We start from the raw sequence: 19,459 nt of genomic DNA, 5'->3' as shown, positions 1-19,459 counted from the left end.
TCCCCCCCCCCCCCCCCCCACCATCCTAAGGTTTGTTTGCATTCGTTCCCCATCTATTTATGAGACCCTCCCCCATCTTCTCAACTGTGTATACCCTGGCCCTGTGCTCCTAGCACCTTACAGAGGCAAGCCACGAAGCACTCTAATCGTAAAATGAATCGTGGCAGGTTCTTTCCTAATTGTGATGAACCTTCTTCTGGGGATCCAGTGACATCCAGTAGAAAGTTCAGGTCACTTTTTAAAATACAAGTCAGCCTGTGGAGGCGTCTGTGAAACATGATCCCTTTGGATTTTTACCATGCTGCCAGCTGCATTAGAAATTCCTCTTCTCCAGTAAAAACAGATGTCTGGGTGTACAAACAGCTGTTTTGTCCAGGTCTTCTCATAAGTCTAAAATTCACAGCCTGCACCATCTCTAGAAAAGCACGATCTCTAGGAAAGGTGGTGTTATTGAAGCTTTCAAAATCCCATTCTAGGCAGGGCGTGGTGGCTCACGCCTCCCGGGTTCAAGCAATTCTCTGCCTCAGCCTCCCCAGTAGCTGAGATTACAGTCCCCTGCCACCACACCCTGCTAATTTTTGTATTTTTAGTAGAGACGGGATTTCACCATCTTGGCCAGGCTGGTCTTGAACTCCTGACCTCGTGATCCACCCGCCTCGGCCTCCCAAAGTGCTGGGATTACAGGCGTGAGCCACTGCGCCCGGCCCATCCAAATATATTTCAACAGAATATGGAGTTTGTTCTCATTGTCATATAAATCTAGGTAAATAACTATATACATGTTCTTGGCAATATTCTTTGAGTTACTAAGGTTCTAGTTCTGGGACTTGAACCATCTCCACAATCCAAAGAACAGTTACCCTTCCCCCTCCTTCATATTGGTGGCAGGCTCTTTATCAACTTGTTAAGTGATATTCCTCTTATGTCCTTGTGATATATGATTTGGAGAGCTCACTTTGTCAAGACATTTTCTGTTTTATCATTGGCCTGGAAAACATAGTATTGAAGAGGAAGAAGAAGAAGGAGAAGGAGGAGGAAGAGAAGAAGGGCAAAAAAATCTTCACAAGGATTGTTCTACAAAGATTTATTTACTGTCATTTACTCACTAAACAACATTTGCTTAGGCACATGGAAAAAAGAAACCATTTACAAACAGCACAGCATAGGCCGTTTGCTAAATTAAGGTTGATACAGTCAATGACAACAAAATCTACCTGAATCCTTACCAAACTGCAGTGTTCACCTAAGCCAGATCACTCTCTATGCTTAGCATAGGCACTCCTTTGGAAGGTATTGAACATCTTACATGTAATAAAAGACCTTATGGTTTCTTTCACTGTGCCTTCGACTTTAAGGACTTCAATTCTATCTACTAATCCAGGCTGCTACCCTGTGTGTTTCGTGTTTTGATTGGTTTGCTCTTTTTTTATTTTCCCTTGCCTATGTTCTTCTCTTTTTGGTGTTCTGCCTGTCTTGTCTCCCAAACCCACTCTCTCCCCAATCTGTGGTTACTATACCTGAATCAAGAGAAGTCAAACCCTTACTGAAAAAAAAAACAAACAAACCAGGCTTGGTGGTTCATGCCTGTAATCCCAGAACTTTGGGAGACCAAGGTGGGAGGATCACCTAAGATCAGGAGTTCAAGACTAGCCTGGCCAACATGGTGAAACCCCATCTCCACAAAAATACCAAAATTAGCTGGGCATGATAGTGGGTGCCTGTAATCCCAGCTACTTGGGAGGCTGAGGTGGGAGAATCACTAAAACCTGGGAGGCAGATGTTGCAGTGAGCTGAGATCATGCCATTGCACTCCAGCCTGGATGGCAGAGTGAGACTCCATCTCAAAAAAAAAAAAAAGGCTGACCCTGGGTACACTGCCTATGAGTTAGCCCTGCTCCGCAAGAAGCAATACCGTTCAAAAAAGATTGCTGCCTGACACCACCAGCTCAAAAAACAGAATTAATTAATTGTTTTTGTCCAGAAAAAAGTCAGTGATTCCTAAGGAAATTTTTTCCCTGCCACCTCTCAGGGAGACATTCTTTCTTATAAGTCTTCTATGGGAAAGCACAGGGTACTGAGAATATGAGAACTGACAAGAACTTGCCCTAGATCATTTTAACCTTCATGGAGATGGTGTAAGATAGAAGGAATGGGCCGGGCAGCGCGGTGGCTCATGCCTGTAATCCCAGCACTTTGGGAGGCCGAGGTGGGTGGATCCCTTGAGCTAAGGAGTTTGAGACCAACCTGGGCAACATAATGAGACCCTGTCTCTACAAAAAATACAAAAATTAGCCAGGCATGCACCTGTAGTCCCAGGTCCTGAGGAGGTCAAGGTGGGAGGATTGCTTGAGCCCATGAGGTCGAGTTTGCAGTGAACCAAGATCATACCACTGCACTCTAGCCTGGGTGACCAAAAACAAAAAGATAGAAGGAAAGGTCCTCCCTGTGAGAGGTAGCGATTTAGATATCCGTTCGTGGCAACCACTCTCTTGCCTGGGGTGATATCAGATGGATGGGGCAAGGTTAGAGTAGGGAAAAGCCAAAGACAAATACAAAGCAGTGTTGTCAATAGAAAAGGTGTTGGATATTGCTGAGGCTGAAATGAAATAAACTACACTCTCTGAGAATGAAAAAGGCTGTCTATGTTGCGGGCAAACCGCATCTCTGCAGACCTTGTTATCTTTTCAGTGATGTGTTTCCTGGAAGTTTTGTTTAAGCTACACCCTGCTTGCAAACTGTTGCTCCTGAAGATATGTATTTTCTTGTGCAAGAATGGTTTACAGAAATGAAGAAGTTGTTTCTCTGAGACTACGTGGAGTTCTGGACACAGGCAGAGCTGCTTCAGGGCCCAGGTTACAAAAAGCAAAACAGGGCTGGTAAATTGGCCTCAGAGACCTGAAGCACTGGAGGTACTACAAAGCAATGAGCTTGACCCAGTCGCCGATATTCTCATGATGGACTCTGTAGGCTCCGTTCATTGACCTGAGGGGTAGAGACCATTGATTTGTCCCAGAAGTTGTACAGTGACTGTGGCTAATGAACTGATTTGCCACAGGTGAGGCTTCCTTTGGGGGAGGGGCCAGGGAGGAAATATTTTGTAGGGACAGAGGGAAATCGGAGTTTCTGCTGGAGTAGATGTGAACAAGAAAACGGACTCTGGTCTTGGCTTTATCTTTGTACTTGAAAAGTAAGTAAATAGAAGAGAATAGAATAGGGACTCTGGGTTATTGAGTGGCAGAAAAATTTTATTTATATCCAAAGCTAGTGATTCAGGGTCTAAGAAGACCTTCTAAGAGAGATCAAATTAAGAACATCAAGAGTTGCTGGGTATGGTAGCTCACGCCTGTAATCCCAACACTTTGGGAGGCCAAGGGGGGCGGATCACAAGGTCAAGAGTTTGAGACCTGGCCTGGCCAACATGGTGAAACCCTGTCTCTACTAAGAATACAACAATTAGCCAGGCATGGTGGCACGTGCCTGTAATCCCCGTTACACAGGAGGCTGAGACAGGAGAATTACTTGAACCCGGGAGGCGGAGGTTGCGGTGAGCCAAGATCCCACAGCTGCACTCCAGCCTGTCTAGAAAAAAAAAAAAAAACAAGAAAGAAAAAGAACATCAAGGGTTTCTGGGGCTAATACTTGTTGTAGGAGCCTGGACATGGGCGCATACCTCTCTGGCATAGTCGTTCAAGTTGACACTTGAGGGCATCTTCAAAGGCATATATTAGCCCCATATGAAACACTGTGGGTAGATGGGTTTCTGCCTGGGTTTACTTCTTAATATTAGGTGTTCTTTTTTTCCTTTTCCTTTTTCTTTTTTCTTTCTTTTTTATTTTTATTTTTTTTTTGAGACAGAGTCTTGCTCTGTCGCCCAGGCTAGAATGCAGTGGCGCCATCTCGACTCACTGCAAGCTCCGCCTCCCAGGTTCACGCCATTCTCCTGCCTCAGCCTCCCCAGTAGCTGGGACTACAGGCACCCGCCACCATGCCTGGGTAAGTTTTTTTATATTTTTAGTAGAAACGGGGTTTCACCGTGTTAGCCAGGGATGGTCTTGATCTCTTAACCTCGTGATCCACCCGCCTCAGCCTCCGAAAGTGCTGGGATTACAGGCATGAACCACCGTGCCCGGCCAAAGTTCTTTCTTTTCTAGAGCAAGGGATAGACAGCTGTCCCTTGTTAATGCAAGAGGGAAATAATGATCCTTCCTAGCCGTATTCCTCTGCAGGGGCAATGACTTAAACTGGGATACATGAGTATCAGAAGGGCTTAGTGGAAAAAATAGCAGCTTTGAGTTCACACCCCAGCTCTATCTACCTCTTGGTTTTATGACCAAGATCATTAACCTCTCTGACCTTCAGTTTCCTCTGCTGTAAAAAGTAAAGGTCTCTTCCTTGCATTTTTCATTATGATTATAGATCACATAGATAAAGTAGCCCAGTGCTGGCACATGGCAATAAATGATAGCCATCGTGATTAATGCTCCAATAAAACAGCTCTTTTAAGTCTAAGAACGGATTAAAGAGCAAGAACACAATTAGTAATAATACCTGTTCATAATTTCATTTAATCTACGAAATACTTTCATGAGGGAAGGATTGTCGACATCATCCTCACCATCAGCATTCTACAGAAACAGGGACTTTAAAATGTTACATAATTTCTTCAAGGCCATATGACTAGTAAATTGAAGAGCTGAAATTTGAACCACTGAATTCTGTCTGTTCTGAGAGCCCATGTTCTTTTTTTCTTTTCTTTTCTTTTTTTTTTTTTGAGACAGAGTCTCGCTGTGTTACCCAGGCTGCAGTGCAGTGATGCGATCTCAGCTCACTGCAACCTCCGCCTCCTAGATTCAAGCAATTCTCCTGCCTCCACCTCCCGAGTAGCTGGGACTACAGGCACATGCCACCATGCCCGGATAATTTTTTGTATTTTTAGTAGAGATGGGATTTCACTGTTAGCCAGGGTGGCCTCAATCTCCTGACCTCATGATCCACCCGCCTCCGCCTCCCAAAGTGCTGGGATTACAGGTGAGAGCCTGGCGAGAGCCCATGTTCTTTTTTTTTTTTAAGACAGGGTCTTGGTCCTGGCGCGGAGTAAGACTCCATTTCAAAAAAAAAAAAAAAGGACAGGGTCTCACTCTGTCTACCAGGCTGGAATGCAATGGTGCGATCTCGGCTCACTGCAACCTCCACCTCCCGGCTTCAAGCGATTGTCCTGCCTCAGCCTCCCGAGGAGCTGGGATTACAGGTGCATGCCACCATGCCTGGCTACTTTTTGTATTTTTAATAGAGATGGGGTTTCACCATGTTGGTCAGGCTGGAGCCTATGTTCTTAACCATGTATCTTCAGATAACAGACTAGCATTGTGGCTAGGTACTGAAAACTCTATAATCACCTTCTACAGACAACTAAATAGCTAGAAGCATGGCTTCTGGATGTCCGGGGGACTTTGAATAGCTGGAGAGGACAAGGTTCAGATTTAGGTCACCCATGATCAAGATAACCGGCACTGTCCTAGATGCAATTGGTAGTTCCTACTTGAACGACTGACTTCTATAGAGTTCATAGGTGTCTTGTAGTTACTGAAATTATTTAGTAGCAGAAGGAACAAAAGTTCAAATCCAGAAACTGGATTTGTTTATGTTTGGAAAATTAGATAGATACTGGTTTTTTAATTACACTTCCCATACAGAAGAACACTGGCAGGAACTCTAGGCACAATATAATATCCTATAGTACATTTTAAAAAATAAAAATAAAGGAGTGGCCAGGCACAGTGACTCACGCCTGTAATCCCAGCACTTTAGGAGGCCGAGGTAGGCGGATCACCTGAGGTTGGGAGTTTGAGATGGGCCTGACCAACATGGAGAAACCCGATCTCTACTAGAAATACAAAATTAGCTGGGTATGGTGGCGCATGCCTGTAATTCCAGCTACTCGGGAGGCCGAGGCAGAAGAATCGCTTGAACCTGGGAGGCGGAGATTGCGGTGAGCCGAGATTGTGCCATGGCACCACAGCCTGGGCAACAAGAGCGAAACTCAGTCTCAAAAATTCAGTAAATAAAAACAAAAAATAAAGGAGTGAAAGTAAACACCATGACACAGAAAATGTGCTTGTAGCTTGAAACAAACATTGCCATGTGCTTTAGGTTCCTCTGAAAACGGGGTAATGAATGGTATCCTCCTTGGACAGCCTATCTGGACCACGCCTCATATGTTTCTCATAACTTGCCTGCCACCAGGAATGCCTTCGAAATCAGTGGGAAATCCAGACTTCATAGAAGCAACTGCATATCTTGGCCTCTTTTAAGATTAAGACAATATCTACATTGGCCCTATTACAGCCAACATAACCTCTCTGTAAGAGAGCAGCCAAATCTTTGTTTCCAACTCACACTCAAGCTTAATTCCTAACTTCTAAAAACTGGCTGATTGGAAGGAAGAAACACTATACCTTGACAATGTCCTTAGAGTCACTGTCCATATCATAACCTATTTAATTATTGGATTCACTGCCACTAGAGTCCTTTCATTATACTTTGATGGTGAAATCTGTACTCACCTTAAACACTGCCTCCCAGCCTCACACCATTTCTCCCCTTCCCAAATAGTCTTGGGGTCTATCTTCAATTATAAATGCTCAGAATATGAGTTCCATCTTTTCATTTTCCCAATAGTTCTTTGCTCAGACTCAAATATTGCACGTAATGCCACTGCCACTTGGTCGGCCTGGCGAATATTTATCTTTCAAGCTTATCCTGATCACCCTCCAAGAAGGCAAGCTATAATAAGACATAATAAAATGATTGTTGCTTTAAGACATTTTGTTTTGTAACTGGAGAGCAGCCAAATATTTCCTTTCATCTCTGTAATTTGTTATAGAGCAATAGGTAACCAGAACACATATCCAGGGTGTCATACCAATATATAAACATATATATGTGGTAAATGCATAAGCAAATACATAGCAATAATAAACTCTGAATTCAGATAGTGCTAATCACTCTGATAAAATTACTTGTTTGCTTCTGCTGTCTAAAGCAGTGGTTCTTAATTTTTTCATATTGTTTTGTTTTACAGTGATACAAATGACAAATGGCACTCACCAACAGGACATGTTCCATAGGTGTGACCCAATATCCATTGGTGACCACTGTAAATGAGACTATGTGCCTGTAAATGAGCTCCTATCAGGAACAGATTTAGTATTTTGGGGGGCCTGAAGCTTCTACAAGTTTGAGGAATTTCTTTAAGAAAACAAATTGTGAGGCAAGGCGTGATGGCTTATGCATGTAATCCCAGCACTTTGGGAAGCCAAGGTAGGTGGATCACTTGAGTTCCAGACCAACCCAAGCAAAATGGCAAAACCCCATCCATACAAAAAATACAAAAAGCCATGTGTGGTGGTACACACCTGTATTCCCAGCTACTTGGGAGGCTGAGGTGAGAGGATCACTTGAGCCCAGGAAGTTGAGGCTGCAGTGAGCCAACATTGTGCCACTGCACCCCAGCCAGGGCAATGGGAGTGAGACCCTGTCTTGAGAAAAAAAAAAAAAACAAAAAAAAAACACAAAAAACAAATTGTGAAAGTAAACGCTTATTTAGCATAAGAAAATAAATCCCCTCAAAATCCCAAATTTTATCTAACACATACCACAAACATTACAAACACACAGAAAAATAATTTTTTTATTTATTAACTTCATGGCATACTTTTCTAAAACCACATTTTCTGGCCAGGCGAGGTGGCTCACGCCTGTAATCCCAGCACTTTGGGAGGCTAAGGCAGGTGGATCACAAAGTTAGGAGATCGAGACCATCCTGGCTATCACGGTGAAACCCCATCTCTACTGAAAAAAATACAAAAAAAATTAGCTGGGCGTGGTGGCGGGCACCTGTAGCCCCATGTAGTCCCAGCTACTCAGGAGGCTAAGGCAGGAGAATGGCGTGAACCCGGGAGGCAGCAGAGCTTGCAGTTAGCCGAGGTCACACCACTGCACTCCATCCTGGGCAACAGAGCAAGACTCTGCCTCAAAAAAATAAAATAAAATAAAATAAAATAAAACAAAATCACATTTTCTTTTTTCTTTTCTTTCTTTCTTTTTTTTTTTTTTTTTAAACAGTCTTCTCAGCTCTTTTGCCCAGGCTGGAGTACAGTGGTGCGATCTCAGCTTACTGCAACCTCCACCTCCCAGGTTCAAGGGATTCTCCTGCCTTAGCCTCCTGCATAGCTGAGATTACAGTTGTGCACCACCACACCCGGCTCATTTTTGTATTTTTAGTAGAGACAGGGTTTCGCCATGTGGGCCAGGCTGGTCTCGAACTCCTGACCTCAAGTGATCCACCCGCCTCAGCCTCCCAAAGTGCTGGGATTACAGGCATGAGCCAACTCGCCCAGCCTAAACCATTTTCTCTGAATTTTGCTGTATAGTCTTTGACTCTTCATATTATGCCAATTTGGGGATATCATTTTCTTTTTTTTTTTTTTTTTTTGAGATGGAGTCTCGCTCTGCCGCCCAGTCTGGAGTGCAGTGGCGCGATCTCGGCTCACTGCAAGCTCCGCCTCCCGGGTTCACGCCATTCTCCTGCCTCAGCCTCCCGAGTAGCTGGGACTGCAGGCGCCCGCCACCTCGCCCGGCTAATTTTTTTGTATTTTTAGTAGAGACGGGGTTTCACTGTGTTAGCCAGGGTGGTCTAAATCTCCCGACCTCGTGATCCGCCCGCCTCGGCCTCCCAAAGTGCTGGGATTACAGGCGTGAGCCACCGCGCCCGGCTGGGGATATCATTTTCTAAAGAGAGAATAGAAAGGCAATTCAGTTTTTCCTGTAGTGTAGTGAATAAAGTTTTTATTTATCTGTGACTTAGAAAATTCTCTTTCAGTCTGGGTGTGGTGGCTCACGCTTGTAATCCCAGCATTTTGAGAGGCCAAGGTGGGCTAATGCTTGAGCCCAGGAGTTCAAGACCAGCCTGGGCAACATAGAGAAACCCCATCTTTGCAAAAAATATAAAAGTTAGCCAGATGTGATGGTGTGCACCTGTAGTCCCCGCTACTCGGGAGGCTGAGGTGGAAGAATTACTTGAGCCAGGGAGGTTGAGGTTGCTGTGAGCCATGATCGTGCCACTGCACTCCAGCATGGGTGACACAATGAGACCTTATCTCAACAAAGAAGAAAGAGAGAAAGAGGAAGGAAGGGAGGGAGGGAGGGAGGAAAAGGAAAGGAAAGGAGGAGAGAAAGAAAGAGAGAGAGAGGGAGGGAGGGAGGGGAAAAGAAAAGGACTCAGCAAATTAAAAATGATGGTTCATGGTGGTTAGGTGGAAATGGGCCTTAGTCATCCCATTCTTAGCTTCTCTTGGCTAGGACCCAGAGGTCATCACCCTCACTATAGAGGATTAGGGAGGTAGCTGAGTTAAGAACCAGAGGTCATCGTAGTGGTACAGGGGTGTTCAGTCTATGCCAGGAATCAGATGGATGCTGTAGGTAAGATTAAGACAGGTACACCAAGGAGACCTGAATCAGAAAAAGGAGCACCAGGTCCTAGGTAAAAACCAAAGAACAAAGCATAGGGTCAGCTCCAATTCCAGGGATATGAGCACAAGGGACCCAGGAACCAGACTAGCCAACCCACCTCACAGCAGAGCCCACCAAAGCCCCACACAAGAGCACTAGGATCCAGGCACACATCCCAGGCCTCCTCCCCACTGATAGGTGGTCACACGAGAAAGCTTCCCACGTGTCTGCAATCTTGTTCCTTTAACTGTTGTTCAGGAGGGAGTAGAAAAAACGGAGCCTAAGATACCCAGAATCAGATTCTCAAGTCACAGAGGAAACTCGCTAGAATCGTCTGTTAACACTTAATACAACATCTAACATTTATCAGGTACTTATATGTGCCAGGAATTCATATGAAGTAATAATTTATTACTTTTCTTTTCTTTTTTTTTTTTTTTGAGAGGGAGTTTCACTCTTGTCGCCCAGGCTGGAGTGCAATGGCATGATCTCGGCTCACTGCAACCTCTGCCTCCTGGGTTCAAGCAATCCTCCTGCCTCAGCCTCCTGGGTAGCTGGGACTACAGATGTGTACCACCACGCCCAGCCCATTTTTTAATTTTTAATAGAAACAGGGTTTCACCATGTTGGCCAGGCTGGTCTTGAACTCCTGACCTCAGGTGATCCACCTGCCTCGGCCTCCCAAAGTGCTGGGATTATAGGCGTGAGCCACCATGTCTGGCCTACTTTTTTTTTTTTCCCAGTTAAACCTCACAATAACTCGAAAACAGAGACACTCTTACATTTAATATTTTATGCTGAGAAACCTGAAGCCAAGAGAAATGAAATAATTTGCCCCAGACTACCCAGTGTAAAAAATAGTGGAGTTGGGCTTTGACCCCACAGATAAAACTCGGGTTCACACTCGGACTACTAAACTCTGTTGCCTGTAGTAGCTTGAAGAACTCCAGATGTATGATACAAATAACTCCTTGGAGTTGGCCTAACCATTCCCCACCACAGCTCCCTTCCTTGAATTAGGATTTAGGTGATAAACAAACCATCCAAGGGTTCAGAGTTGTCAACTCTCCACTATTGAGTCAACGATCTTGTTGAATACCTATAGTGTTTCCATTGGGCTTTTTTTTTTTTTTTTTTTGCCACCACCATCACCATGTGACATCAATGGCAGATCTCAGAAGATAAAATGAGTGCTGCTCCAATGTATTCAGTGTAGTCTGCTTCTCAAATTCAGAGCGCAAGTTGCTCTGTTGCTGGAGAAGCATTGTATGCCTGCCGTCACTACTCTGTGGATATCACACCGGGGCTGTTACCCATTGCATTGAGTCACAAAGGCATTGCAGGCCCTATGTGACTTAGGTGGACCCCTACCCTGCTTTTGTTGCCCAATGCAATGCCCATGTGACTTAGCAAAATTCCTACTCTGCTTTGACTCTGCATATTTTCAGAAAACAGGGACCGGGTGCGGTGGCTCATGCCTGTAATCCCAGCACTTTGGGAGGCCAAGGTGGGCGGATCACTAGGTCACGAGTTCAAGACCAGCCTGACCAACTTAGTGAAACCCCATCTCTACTAAAAATACAAAAATTAGCCAGGCATGGTGGCATGCGCCTGTAATCCCAGCTACTCAGGAGGCTGAGGCAGGAGAATCGCTTGAACCCGGGAGGCAGAGGTTGCAGTGAGCCAAGATCGTGCCACTGCACTCCAGCCTGGGCGACAGAGCAAGACTCCGTCTCAAAAAAAAAAAAAAGAAAACAGGATGTCTGTGATCAGAGGTTCCTTCTTAGGCAGCTTACTCCACCTCTGAAGAACCTCTAACTTCATTATAATCCAATTTCCATACTAAATGACACTCCCGGGGCGCCATGACAGTTGACAATTACCATGACAACAACAGGAGGAAACCAAAAAAGGACAAAAGGGAGGCAGTTCCTTGATTCCAAGTAAATCTCTGTCCCTTCCCAAGAAAAAGCAGAAATATACCTCTCCTCAATCTTAATGCCCAACCCCTTCATCAAGCATACCCTGTATGCGTAACTTGCCGGTTCCCAGGAGCCGAGAAGTTGATTTGTGAGCTATACTCCCACTTCTCCCATTCCGTGGCCATGAAATAAAGCCTGCACTGCTTGACACTCACTTTCACTTTTGTGTGTGCCGAACAGGAAAGAGCCCTTCTTGGGGTAACCAGGAGACCTGGTAGCAGGGTTGTGCTGGCAGCAGCAACCCACCCCTCCATCTTGTACCCATTTTCTGCTCCATTCGAGAAGTCTCTGCAGCATCTCCAGGGCACACTCTCTCCCAGCACAACCATGTGTTGCATATTTTTAGAAATAACCACACTTGCTGTGGGTAACCCAGAGACTGGAGCAACAGGGCTCCAGATTCTGATTCTGAATTTGCGATAAGATCCCTTGAAAATGTGCTTAACCTTTATGTACCTTCATTACACAAAACTGAAGGGAGTGCAACATACCAGTATCATTTATGGGCTTGTTGGTTATTTCTTGAGCAAGTGTTGATGTTCATGCGATTCTGTGCCCAGCCTTGCCATCCCCTCCAACACCCCTTCCATCAGCATCTGCTTCCCTCAGCACTCTCAAGACAGAGCCATATCCTTGCTGCTCCTGACAATGCCCGTAAAGAAAGTCAGGATCTGTGCCAAGCCTGCAGACTGCTGATGCTCCTAGAGTCTCTGGTCCACTGGGTACCACAGCTGAGAAGAATTCTGTGCACAGCCATGCTTTGTTCCTAAGTGATTCTGCTTGTGCCTGAAGATTCCCAAAGTCTTTCATAATAGTTTTGCAGTTTCTTGCTCTCACCTCTTGCTGGGAATGCCTCAAAGTCTCATGAAGCCAATTCCTCTGTTTCTGGCCTCACCGTTCTAACCATGGGTCTCTGACACCTTCCAAGAGGGCAGGCAGGGCATAGAGACTGTGCCTGTTCCCCACCATTCACTTCTCAGGCCTTGCTTGCAATGAATCCTGTCTGTCTTCCCCACAAGGGCCTGGATGTTTGACCAATCCAGCACAAAACAAGGAGACAACAGTAGGTGAAAACTGACACTGGGAAGAGGGAGGCAGGAGCTGAAAGGGACTTGAAAAAGAAATATTGTCCTCACTAGCTATATTTTAGCCCCAGCTTGGTAGGTCAAAGTTGCCCCATAACAGATGTTTATAATAATCATAGTTAGTAATTTCAGCATAGATTAAGTATTTTCTCATGTTCTTATTTTAAATAGGGAGAACCAAGACCGTGCAGGTCCATATGGGAAAACAGCATTTTTAGATTCTAGTTCACGGGCATATTTAAATCTGAAGGTCAAGACCTATACTACCCTTGTATCCCAAATTAGGGTTCTCTCCTCACGTACGTTCATGTTTTCCTTTATTTCATCCTTAACTGATGGTGACTGAGAGGATTTTATCACATACAGGTCAATGACAAAAAGCTAGAAGGAATTCACCACGTCTGTAGGTTGGGTACTTGTTCTCTACAAGATTGGCAGGTTATTTCTCTCATGAAAGTTGCAATTGTGTAAAAGAACACAGAGTCTTTCAGTCTAATTCTTTGACAAGGAGAACTACTATTGAGTGGTTTTAATATCATAATGCTTATATGAAAACTGGAGAGCTGGTAGCCATTCTTCAGGGAGCTGAAAGTGGTGGAGATTAAGCACTATAGTCATAAGACTGCTACGTGGCTATTTCCCCCAAGTAAATCAGGAGAATTCCAGGAGGCCACTGCGGTTCCAGGTACACACCTAGATGCTCTCAGAAGGGTGGAAGAAAAATAACAGGCCTCTGATGAAAAGTCAAGAAAATGAATATTATGGGATAAAGGAGCTCTTTGTGAGCAGTTGAGAATGGGAAAGAGGGACTAAGAGGAAGTCAGATTTATGAAGGTGTAACTGAAGCAAAGGAGTTGTGTGTCCAGTGGGAGAAAAGAGAAATTAGGCACCAAAATTTCTGGAATGAAAAAAAGAGAAATAATGGAATGTAGTCGAGTCCAATATGATTCTGGAGAATCTGAACCCAATCACTAAATAATGGAGGTCCCAAGCCCCATAAGCAAGGAATGAAGAAGAACATCTTAGTTTCTGGTCTATCCTCTCCAACATTCACTAAAGCAATTCCCCAAAGCAGTAATTTGGCCAGCTATTCATTTCCCCTTGTGGGGCAGGGAGAAGAAGGACAGAGACAATGAAGGTGGGAGGGAAATAGAAAGGACAACAGCAGCAAATACTTTAATAGAGGAGAGACTTAGGAGGTGCTGCTGGGGAAACAGAAAGAAATGTAGGATCTACAGGGGGTGGGAATCCGGTAGACCCAGCATGGGGGAGCAGTATCTGCACTGGGCTTGCAAATAGTGATAATAGCCAAAAGGTACTTTTGTAGGATTGAGATCCTTTGATAATCTGGACCCTTTACACAGTTCAATAAGCATGCTGATTTAAGTCTGAGACTGCAAGGTCAGTCTCAGTGGCTCATCCTGTAACCCCAGAAACTTGGAGGCTGAGGCAGGAGGATCACGTATAGTAGGAGAATTGCTTGAGGCCAGGAGTTGAAGACCAGCTGGTCAACATAGAGAGACTCCGTCTCCACAAAACATTTAAAAATTAGCCCAGCATGATGGTGTGCACCTGTAGTCTCAGCAACTAGGGAGGCTGAGGCAAGAGGATCGCTTGAGCCCAGGAGTTCGAGGCTGCAGCGAGCTATGACCACACCACTGCATTCCAGCCCAAGTGACAGAGACCCTGTCTCAAAAAAAAAAGAAAAAGAAAAAACCCTCCAAGATGGCACTTGATTCCCCACATAGTGCACCTAGGGATATGACGTGGGGCACAAGCTCCTAATCCACCACAGATACCCAAAATAGCTCTCTTCTCCCACCAGTGAGACCTCTGATCACACCCACGCCTTCAGCAGGTTCCTCCACACACAGACAGTTGTAACCTGTGGAGGCCTTGTCTTTGAGCATAAAGGCCAACATTAGCATTCATATCCCGCCTCTAGTAAGTTCTTTGTGGACACAATCTAGTCTTGAGGAGAAAGCTGGTTTTTTTCAATATTCTAAGTGGAAAATCATTGATAACACATTTTTCAGTTAGGATGCTTTAGGAGAAAGTAACAGAAAACCCAACCAGAAATGGCATCAATAAAAAGGAGACGGTAGGCCGGGCGCTGTGGCTCACACCTATAATCCCAGCAATTTGGGAGGCCGAGGTGGGTGAATCATGAGGTCAGAAGTTCGAGACCGGCCTGGGCAATATGGTTAAACCCTGTCTCTACTAAAAATACAAAAATTAGCCGGACGTGGTGGCACGTGCCTGTAGTCCCAGCTACTCAGGAGGCTGAGGCAGAAGAACCACTTGAACCTGGGAGGTGGAGGTTGCAGTGAGCCGAAATCACACCACTGCACTCCAGCCTGGGTGACAGAGCAAGACTCTGTCTCAAAAAAAAAAAAAAAAAAAAAAGGAGAAGGTAATATCTCATATCACAGTAAGTTCAAAGGTAGGATGGTTTCAGGGTTGGGTTAACTGACTGCTCAATTACAGCATTAAGGCACCTGTTTTGTTTTCCAATTTTCTGTTTTTTTCTTCCTCTATAGGTTGACTTTTGTTCGCATATTTATCCTGCATAGCTCAAACTGTTTGCCAAAGTTGTAAGTGCCCCATAAAGATACAACATGGGAACAAAAGAGTGTCTATTTTCTGCCTTGAATCTCTTCTTATTAGAAGGAAAATTTCCCAGACGCCCCCTTAGACTTTCCGTCAGTCTCTTGTGTACCCAGAAGTGATATATATATCCACTCCTAAACTAATTTCTGGCAAGGAAAATGGACTCACCATGGTTAGTTTGATGTAATCAAAGTCCACACTGCTTTGGGCTGGAAACAGTTTTCCCTGAAACATATAAGTGGCCTGATATCTTAACAAAATTGGGATATTGTTAGCAGGAAGAAGGGTAGAATGGCTGATGGAAGGGCAGCCCGTAATGTCTGGCATTGATAAGAACACTAGGCATGACTTCTAAGCACACTCTGACCTACCATCTCCTTTATTTCTCCTATAATGCACTTGTCACGAGGTAAATGCCCCATTTACTTGGGTATAACTAAAGTAATGAAGGCCTTTATACAACAGGAACCCCTGAGAACCAGTCAAGAATTCTGCAGTTCCCAGAGAAATTAATGTGAGTTACATGTGGTTTATATTGAAACATGCCACCAATTGAGAAGCTTAAGTTACACCAATGGTGGTGAGAAAGGACCTTCCAGTTATCACTAAGCATCAGGCATGTGCTGTCCTTGTTCTTCCCTTGACCTGGGTTGTGTACAGAGTTCCTGGGTTTTAATGAGGCCTTGCTGCATGGTTGAAAATCCTGTTTATCTTATTGTCACATGTATCCTTATAATATAACCCCCCCCATAAATTGAAGTGACTTGAATAAATGTTGGGTTTTTCCCTTCAGAAAATCAATTTAGCCAAGGGACTTAGGATTGGGAGACTGAGTGAAACCTGAAGGTTTGTTTTGTTTGATACTCACATAGTTGACTTACAAAGTGTTTTTTAAAATTTTTAAATTAATTATAAACAATTAAAATCAGAAAAGTACACATATTTTTTAAAGTATGCCCCATCTCTACAAAAAAATTAAAAATTACCTGGGTGTGGCGGCGCACGGCTATAGTCCTAGCTACGTGGGAGGCTGAGATGGGTGGATTGCTAAGCCCAGGAAGTCAACGCTGCAGTGAGCCATCATTGTGCCACTGCACTTTATCCTAGGCAACAAACCAAGACCCTTCCTCAAAAAAAAGTAGATTTCTGGTTTTAAAAGCTATCTGAAGATCTGACCACCTGAGCCAGTCTACTTATATAGTGACCACTGTCTGAAGCTGACTAGTGGGTCCTCCTTTGATCAGAAATAGATTCTCCAACTTGCCACAGACTCCATTTCACGCTTGTGCTACCTGCCTGGCCCATCTCAAGCATTTGAACTCATGGCCCCTGGCTACCTAATCAAAAATACCCATGGAGTTACCTAACAGACCTAACTCAAGAGTCATAGTCAGTACAGTAACCAAAACAGCACGGTAGTAGTACCAAAACAGACACATAGACCAATGGAACAGAATAGAAAGCCAAGAAATAATACCGCACACCTACAACCATCTGATCTTTGACAGAGTTGACAAAAACAAGCAATGGGGAAAGAACTCCCTATTCAATAAATGGTTCCAGGATAACTGGCTAGCCATGTGTGGAAGATCAAAACTGGACCCCTTCCTTACACCATACATAAAAATCAACTCAAGACCAATTAAAGACTTAAATGTAAAATCTAAAAACATAAAAACCTTGGAAGATAACCTAGGAAATACCATTCTGGACATAGAACCGGGCAAATATTTCATGACAAAATGCCAAAACAATTGCAACAAAACAAAATTCACAAATGGAACCTAATTAAACTAAAGTTTCTGCACAGCAAAAGAAACTACCAACAGAGTAAACAGACAACCTACAGAATGGGAGAAACTATTTGCAAACTATACATATGACAAAGGTCTAATATCCAGAATCTATAAGGAACTTAAATTTACAAGCAAAAAGCAACAACCCCATTAAAAAGTGAGCCAAGGACGAGAACAGACACTTTTCAAAAGAAGACATACATGTGGCCAACAAGCCACAAAATGCTCAACATTACTAATCATTAGAGAAATGCAAATCAAAACCACAATGAGATACCATCATCTCACACCAGTCACAATGGCTATCATTAAAAAGTCAAAAAATGCAGCCGTAAAAAGAATGAGATCATGTCCTTTGCAGGGACATGAATGGAGCTGGAGGCCATTATCCTTGAAACAGAAAACCAATTCCTGCATGTTCTCACTTATAAATGGGAGCTAAACATCAAGTACACATGGACACAAAGAAGGGAACAACAGTCACTGGGGCTGACTTGAGGATGGATGGTGGGAAGAAGATGAGGGTTGAAAAACTACTTATCTGGTACTATGCTTATTACCTGTATGATGAAATAATCTGTAGACCAAACCCCAGTGACATGCAATTACCTATATAACAAACCTGCTCATGTAGCCCTGACCCTAAAATAAGAGTTTTAAAAAAAAAACAAAACAAGTTGGCCAGGCTCGGTGGCTCACGCTTGCAATCCCAGCACTTTGGGAAGCTGAGGAGGGTGGATCAGTTGAGGTGAGGAGTTAGAGGCTAGCCTAGGCAACATGGTAAAAATCCCATCTCTACTAACAATACAAATATTAGCTGGCTGGGTGTGGTGGTTCACGTCTGTAATCCCAGCACTCTGGGAGGCCACGGCAGGTGGATCAGCTAAGGTCAAGAGTTTGACACCAGCCTGACCAGTATAGTAAAACCCTGTCTCTATTAAAAGTACAAAAATTAGCCAGGTGTGGTGGGAGGCACCTGTAGTCCCAGTTACTTGGGAGGCTGAGACAGGAGAATTGCTTGAACCCGGGAGGTGGAGGTTGCAGTGAGCCACGATCATGCCACTGCACTCCAGCCTGGGTGACAGAGCAGGACTCCATCTCAGAAAAAAAAAAAAAAAAAAAAAAAAAATTGCCATATGTGGTGACACACAACTGTAATCCCAGCTACTTGAGAGGTTGAGCCAGGAGAATTGCTTGAACCCAGGAGGCAGAAGTTGCAGTGAGCCAAGATCACACCACTGCACTCCAGCCCGGGCAACAGAGTGAGACTCCATCTCAAAAAAAAAAAGTTATAGACAGTTCAGAGAACAAAAAGCAAATACATTGATGAAGGGATTTCAGGAGATCTGAGACACGAGTCTTATCCCCAAAGAAAAAAACACTGTGAACCTCACAGCCCTCCTCCCTCTCCTCACAAATCTTGGGAAGCTGGCCAACCCTGATAGTAGAAGAATAGCAAATAAAACACCCCATTGTTTCTACTGTACAACAATCACTGAGTCATGGGAAGCCCCAGAGCGCTAGATCTGATTACCTGCTGATCATGATTTCAGCTTGCAGAACAAGCCTGCTCCCATTAGTGACAGTATACAATTACTAGCTGACATGCTTACAGGATCTTACCACAATATGCTTTTCAGGAATTTATTTCTTCTACCATCCCCTACCCACAGACACTTACACATCCTATTTTGATATGCCTGTCCCAAATGGATTCTGGAAACTGGCTCGGATAGACTCTGTTTTATTAGCTCTCAATATATGTTTCTCAAGGTCCAATTTTCTTCCTTCTTTAATCCCCATGTCATGATTATGACCATCGAAAACCATCTTTTTTTTTTTTAGGTGGAGACTTGCTCTGTTGCCCAGGCTGGAGTGCAGTGGCGCGATGCCAGCTCACTGCAACCTCTGCCTCCTGGGTTCAAGCAATTCTCCTGTCTCAGCCTTCCAAGTAGCTAGGATTACAGGTGACTGCCATCACACCTGGCTAATTTTTGTATTTTTAGTAGAGACGGGGTTTCACCATGTTGGCCAGGCTGGTTTCGAACTCCTGACCTCAGGTGATCTGCTCACCTTGGCCTCCAAAAGTGTTGGGATTACAAGTGTGAGCCACCATGCCACCGTGCCTGGCTTTTTTTTTTTTTTTAGATGGAGTCTGGGCCGGGTGCGGTGGCTCACGCCTGTAATCCCAGCACTTTGGGAGGCCGAGGCGGTGGATCACGAGGTCAGGAGATCAAGACCATCCTGACTAACACAGTGAAACCTCGTCTCTAGTAAAAATACAAAAAAATTAGCCGGGCGTGGTGGCGGGCGCCTGTAGTCCCAGCTACGCAGGAGGCTGAGGCAGGAGAATGGCATGAACCTGGGAGGCGGAGCTTGCAGTGAGCTGAGATTGCTGCCACTGCACTCCAGCCTGGGTGACAGAGTGAGACTCCATCTCAAAAAAAAAAAAAAAAAAAAAAAAGAAAAGAGCCCT

Source organism: Rhinopithecus bieti, unplaced genomic scaffold (assembly GCF_001698545.2).
Source record: "Rhinopithecus bieti isolate Rb0 unplaced genomic scaffold, ASM169854v2 scaffold_52032, whole genome shotgun sequence".
Taxonomy (NCBI): Eukaryota; Metazoa; Chordata; class Mammalia; order Primates; family Cercopithecidae; genus Rhinopithecus; species Rhinopithecus bieti.
Note: the sequence above shows the minus strand (reverse complement) of the source record.